Genomic DNA, 7,416 nt, shown 5'->3' on the forward strand with positions numbered 1-7,416 from the left:
AATATAAGGGTTCCGTTTTTTACCATTTGGCTACGGAACCCTAAAAAAGGTCACTTCTGTGGTATATAGATATCCCGTTTTTAGGGTTCCGTAGCCAAATGGCAAAAAACGGAACCCTTATAGATTCGTCATGTCCGTCTGTCTGTCCGATTCTGTCACAGCCACTTTTTTCCGAAACTATAAAAGCTATACTGTTCAAACTTGGTAAGTAGATGTATTCTATGAACCGCATTATGATGTTCACACAAAAATAGAAAAAAAACAATAAATTTTGGGGGTTCGCCATACTTAGAACTGAAACTCAAAAAATCTTTTTTCATCAAACTCATACGTGTGGGGTATCTATGGATAGGTCTTTAAAAATGATATTGAGGTTTCTAATATCATTTTTTTCTAAACTGAAAAGTTTGCGCGAGAGACACTTCCAAAGTGGTAAAAAGTGTGTCCCCCCCCCCGTAACTTCTAAAATAACAGAATGAAAAATCTAAAAAAAATATATGATATACATTGCCATGGAAACTTCCACCGAAAATTGGTTCGAACGAGATCTAGTAAGTAGTTTTTTTTTTAATACGTCATAAAAATTAAAAAAAAAATTTTTTTTCATCAAACCCATACGTGTGGGGTATCTAGGGATAGGTCTTCAAAAATGATATTTAGGTTTCTAATATCATTTTTTTCTAAACTGAATAGTTTGCGCGAGAGACTCTTCCAAAGTGAAAAAATGTGTGTCCCCCCCCCCTGTAACTTCTAAAATAACAGAATGAAAAATCTAAAAAAAATATATGATATACATTACCATGCAAACTTCCACCGAAAATTGGTTTGAACGAGATCTAGTGAATAGTTTTTTTTTAATACGTCAATAAATTTAAAAAAAAATTTTTTCATCTAACCCATACGTGTGGGGTATCTATGGATAGGTCTTCAAAAATGATATTTAGGTTCCTAACATCATTTTTTTCTAAACTGAATAGTTTGCGCGAGAGACAGTTCCAAAGTGGTAAAATGTGTGTCCAAAGTGGTAAAATGTTGAACAAGATCTAGCAAGTAGATTTTTTTTTAATACGTCTTAAATGGTACGGAACCCTTCATGCGCGAGTCCGACTCGCACTTGGCCGCTTTTTTCTTATTTGACTCTCAAGTACTCAAAAAAATCCCGCCTCTAAAGGTGCTGCGTAAAAGTTAGCTTTAGATTCCCTTAACTTTACGATGTCTACAGGAAAGACGCGATCGAGTGTGCTAAAAAATGTGTATGACCCGGATAGCCCAAGCAAAATAGTTACTTTAATAATGAAAAATTTGCGTTTTTCACACCGTTTAGATTCAGTCTGCAACAGCGTTACTGCTGCGATATTAAGAAGCGATATTTGTAATACAAATATCATAAATCCGGTTTCCAACATTGGTGTTAAGTTTGCGGAAACAGTAATGTTGCCTATGGTTTTACTGCAGGAAATGTCAAAGTTAATACACGGTGTTTTTTTGAGGGGCTCCCCGCGATTTTCATTGATTTTTGACAAGATTTGTGTAGTTACTTCTACATTTGCAATACAGATAGAATTATAAGAGAAACGGCTATCGGGTCTTCAATATTTTATTTCCATTCTGGTCTGCCGGATTTTGAAAGAAAGGAATACTTATTTTTTTATGATTTAAATACGATAATTTCAAGGGTGCATTTCAAAGCCTAGATCCAAACGGTACCTTAAACTCCATCTAGTAGTTACGGTGATCTGTGTTGTTTACCCTGCTTACGAAGTAGGAGGTCCCAAGTTCGAATCCTTGTAAGGGCATTAAATTTATTTGTGTGTTTATCACAAATGGATGTTTTCTTTAAACTATATTATGATCTATCAGGTCTCGCTGAACCGTCAGCCAGGTGACAGGCCATCTGTTCAGCGGAAATCTAGTGCTGGTTTAGTAGATGGGCGAAGAACAGAAAGCCGTCTTGATGGTCACATTATCTTTAATGATTAACAGCACAGAGATGTACTTGTGCATTTAATCATGGCAACAGATTGCCAGACCGTCGAGAACGGAGCAAGCGTTTAAACGAATGCATGAATGAACGAATATTACTGTTGGAGTTACCAACACCGTCTTCCACTGCCTCGCTTCGTCGTTGGAATCTCGAGCGATGTAGTCTTCTGGATGCCTCTGTACATGACCGTACCACATCAGACGTTTACTGTGAGACTTGGTCGATCTGTGTAGAATTGTCCCATAATATTTGTTTACATTTAATATTTATTTTACTGACTCATTCCTATAATCTTTCCTTACGCAAGCCAAACATGGATATATAATGCATGTATGAAAAGAAAAATTATGACTTACCAAAGATCCATGGAGCGGAGCCGGAGCATCATGAACCTAAAACGTAGAGACAAACAACGCCATACGGTTATAAGGGAAAAGACTAAAGTTATCGACACACTATCACATTGCAAGAAACTAAAATGGAAGTGGGCTGGCCATGTGGCACGAATTAACAACGAAAAATTTACAAAAAAGTCACTACATGGCCGGAACCTCCCGGTAAAATATTCTAATAAAATACCTTTCAAATGCATTGGCATTCGGAAATAAATTCCAAATGAAAATATCGATCAGATTTCCTATTACGTTTGTGCTAAAGCGACCAAATGAAATAAGAATCGCTTTCTAAATCCAATAACCGTCCAGCAATGCGACCGATTTTAAAAGGTCGTACAATAATGTAGGTCTCTTATATCGTTAGTATTTTATTCTTTGGTCGTATTTTACAAATCCTACGCGATTGTGACGGATGTCACGTACGAGTACGGTCGGAATTTAATATTTCACAACCACAAAAATTCGACGCTATGAATATTCTTAATTAAAATTTTGGTAAAAGGGTCATGAAATGTCAAAGAAAGGGCAGGTGTTTGAAGTACCTAAGGAATTTTCAGAATGTGTAATTTACTTTGACATCTGCCACAAAGTCGACTGAAGAATGCAAGGTTCCTTTTCGAGTTTGGTAATTAAATATTAGGTACTGTGTTAAGATTGACTCACGCTAGACCGGGCGGGGATACAAAATGAGACTTAACGCAAACGCGTACGTCACGTTTCGCTATCGAATAAATTTACACTAGGGGTACCGTTCTCATTAATATATAGGTAAATTAACTGATTTATGCATACAATTGTACACGCCTTTATTTAACAAGAATAAAAAATATCCAGTAAGACAGGTAAGACGATAAAATGTTAATTTAATTTCCTAAAGCACAAAAAGTACTTCGATATCTATTAAAACACAAAGAAAAGCACTTCACAAAATGCGAACATAATTTAACATAAAAAGCTAATTAATTCTTCAAAAAGCAAATAACATCACAATAAAATATCCTAAAACGTATAAGGAATGCAATTACAAAGTCCCGGGTAAAATCACAGTGACGTTGAGAATTACGGCCCCCTTCGGAAAAGGCCCGGGGGGTTCCCTACGGCGCGCTCTATATTAAAGGAGGGTTCCATACTTATTAGAAGGGAAAGTGCAATGCCCAATGACCAAACACCTTCGGGCGTGCTGTCCCCTCCTGGTCACCAGCTGGGAGTTAATTTTGGGCCGTTTATTGGTAAATATCGGGTAGGTAAGTCAATTTCGTATTTATGAGATCGTGTGTTTATTTTGGCAACGATATAGTGATTTGTAGGTGGTGGTGGAAACACATCAGCGAGAAAATAAAAACAATTAAAAATTTAAATTGAAATCTTTATTGTCATATTGTGAGTTACAATGATTTTAAAATTATGTCAGGGTAGAATCATCACAATCAACCGCGATGCGGCGTACAATGTTAATACTAAAACTAATTTTACAGCGAAATAATCATACAAATATTACATGTGATGCGAATAAAATGATTGGTACTGTGTCAATAGGTAAATTCATAAATAATATGTCATACTAACTCGACGGCATAAAGTGGTCACTTATCTTATAGTAAGCTTTGTCTAAGCACCATTTATAAAGTTTACGTCCGAATTCAGGTAGTTCAAGTATTTTAATTTAGGCAAGTGGTTAAATGTGTGAATAGACATATAAAATACACTCTTTCTAAAGTAAGCTGTTTTGTGATCAATGGGATAGCACAAATTAAAACCATGGAGTGTGGACGTTATTCTCGGATTGCTTTTTTGTATTTTAAACTTGTGTAGATTTTTTTTCACATAAAGAGAGATTTCATATACATATAAAGAAGGGACCGTTAGTATTTGTAATTCTTTAAACAGTGGCAGGCATGAGTCTCTACTTCGGGCGCTACAGATGGGGCCCTTACACATTTTTTTTGCAGTTTGAAAACTCTGTCAATCTCTTTGCAATTGCCCCATAAAATGATGCCATAGCGGAGGTTGGACATTATATGGCCATGAAATGCCGATACCGCTGCTTGCCTGGAAGCGATATTCCTCAATCTACGTAGAGCAAACCTGACCTGGTTAATTTCTTAACTATGTGTTCAATGTGGACTTCCCAACTATTGTGACAATCTATCATAACGCCTAAAAATCGCAAAGATGTTACGCTATGTATCTTTACATCTTTATACATAATCTCAATATTTGTGGGGTTACCCTGAGGAGCATGAAACTCCATATAATTTGTTTTATTTAAATTAACTCTTAACTTATTATTATTTAGCTAAACATTGATATCATGGAAAACAGTATTTACTTCAAATTCGTAAGTAGCAGGGTCTTTGCAGCAAACAACAACGGAACAATCATCAGCAAACAGAGTTACTTTGTGCTTAGTAATATTAGGTATATCATTTATATATACAAGAAATAATAGCGGCCCAAGTATACTGCCTAGGGGAACATCCTGTTTTACATTTCAATGTCAGATTGAAACTTTTCAATAGTTTGAGTTTTAGGACAATATTTTGTAGTTTCGGTCAACTGAGATCGGTGGGTTAATGTTTTATAACCAACCAAATAAAATCAGCAATTCGTCTGTGGAGGGCTCTCCCTCTGGCCCTCTGCCTATTAGACAAGCTCATATCAAGCTTACATTCTGACGACCGGTCTGGCCTAGTAGGTAATGACCCTGCCTATGAAGCTGTTGGTCCCGGGTTCAAATCTTGGTAAGAGCATATATTTGTGTGATGGAGACGGACATTTGTTTCTGAGTCATGGGTGTTTTCTATGTATTTAAGTATTTATAATTATATATTATATTTATCGTTGTCCAGATACCTACAACACAAGCCTTATTGAACTTACTGTGGGACTTAGTCAATTTGTGTAATAATGTCCTATAATATTTATTTATTATTTATTTACATTCAAAAGTAAGTTGCGTAAGCACTTATCTGAAAACATTCGCGACTAAATGTCTGCGTGATATCTCACACTAGGTATGTACCTAGTTTGAGATAACATTGTTAAAAATAAAAAAATAAATATTATAGGACATTATTACACAAATTGATTAACTCCCGTAGTAAGCTCAATAAGGCTTGTGTACTTAGACAACGATATATATATTATATAAATATTTAAATATATAGAAAACACCCATGACTCAGAAACAAATATCCGTGCTCAACACACGAATAAAATCCCTTACCAGGATTTCAATCCGGGACCATCGGCTTTATAGGCAGGGTCACCCACTAGGCCAGACCGGTCGGTCGTCAAATAATATTATTATAAAATATATCTTAAGACTAAAAAAATACACAATTATGACTGCGATGCCTTTCGCAACCCCGCAGTGTCATGATGACAAAGAAATAAAAAAAACATAAACCATATTCAACTAATTTCAGAATTAGACTTTATTCATTCTATTATCATAAGATAAAATAAAAACAACCATCATGATTGCATGCTAGAATTAAAAACATAATAAATGATAGCTTTAGGATTCCGTAGCTAAAATGGCAAAAGGTCACCTTTATAATTTTGTCAAGTCTCTTTGTCCGTCCGTCCGTATGCGACAGCCATTCTACTAGGAAACAGATACATTTTAATAAATTTTGTAAGCCGCTAATAAACTTTGAAGTAAAAATTTTTAAAAAATATATATAGACGTTTGGTACATGATTCGATAGGTAATTAAAAATCACAGTTAGGTCGCTGAGACGGTTTTTGGACCCAGTGAATATTTTTCGAAATAATATCTCTAAAGTCAAAATTTTGTGCCCTAAGTTTTTAAAATATGGAAAAAATTAAACATAGTAACTATAAAAATATTTTCAATATAATCTGTTGAGCGATTAATGATTTTTTACCAAAAAAGCTAATCTTCTTATCAAAACAACGGAAATACCTCGAAGTTGCTAGAAGAACCTCCTGTTGCTAGAATGAGTTTTGGTATTGTATGAAGGTAAGTACAAAACCCTCCATTATGCGCGGTTCAACACGCACCTAGTCAGTTTCTTTTAACAGTAAGTGTTGCTTCGCGTTGTCACCCTACTGATAGCAGGAAACTACGTCTATAAATAAGTCTATAAATAAACTATTTTCCAAACGTAATAAAATATTAAGCAGTAAAAAGAAACTCCACAAAACTCACCTAAAACAACGCAATCGAGTTTTTTGCATTAGCGACATTAAAAAGTTACGCTGATGCACCCTCCTTGGATGAATTATTCAGAATGTCTGCCAAATGGGGCGAAGGGACTAACGTGAGAGTCCGTCAAACTGTCAATCCTGTGCACTTTAATTTGTTTTGCATTTACTATGATTTAGAGAAAGTTAAGCTCCCTCGATTCCCCTGCGTAGCTGTCTTTTGCATAAATGCGTAGTTTTTGTAGCTGTATCAACCCACATAGATGTTGTTTTGCGCAGAAAGAATAATACAAATAAAAAGAAAATGGCTTTACGTAGAATGGGAAACCTGAGCTTCAATGGTAAAAAGCTGCGTAGTTACCTTGTAAACTGCATAAAATAATTATTAAGCATATAGATATAGAAACGAATCTCATTGTAATATAAATATAAATATAAGAGAGTAGAGACTGCACGATCCCACAGTCAAACCGTGTAAACTGTTTTGTGGGACTCCGTATCTGTTTGAGATGTATGATTTTATGTTAATAATAAATAAATAATAAATAAAATAATTATTTTCATTTTACTGCGCATGAACGATATACCTTATACAACATTTTTCATCGACATTACAACACACATCACACTTTACACATTACAACACAAGCAACGAGGAGTGCATTAAAGACTCGAGTTAGCAATATTCTTACCCCCGGAGTTACAAACAATGTTTTTCATCTCACTTCCGAAAAAAAACTAAATTTTAAACGAAATAATGATTAAATACCGTGACATTTTATACATTCGTCCGCCATATTATCATTTTTTGACAGGTTGGGCATCGAAGACAAAGCCCTATCCGGCATTCAGCCGCGATTGAAA

At 35.2% G+C, this 7,416-nt stretch overlaps 1 long non-coding RNA gene across 1 annotated transcript; it reads right to left on the bottom strand.

Annotated features, from left to right (window-relative positions):
- Window positions 1-1,829: 1,829 nt before the first annotated feature.
- Window positions 1,830-6,627, bottom strand: LOC133523934 (uncharacterized). Its single transcript, XR_009800297.1, has 3 exons — window positions 6,557-6,627; window positions 2,341-2,376; window positions 1,830-2,209 (listed from the first exon to the last, which is right to left on the bottom strand). It is a non-coding gene; the product is annotated as an uncharacterized LOC133523934 (long non-coding RNA).
- Between the last annotated feature and the right edge of the window lie 789 nt (window positions 6,628-7,416).

Source organism: Cydia pomonella, chromosome 13, assembly GCF_033807575.1.
Source record: "Cydia pomonella isolate Wapato2018A chromosome 13, ilCydPomo1, whole genome shotgun sequence".
Lineage (NCBI taxonomy): Eukaryota > Metazoa > Arthropoda > Insecta > Lepidoptera > Tortricidae > Cydia > Cydia pomonella.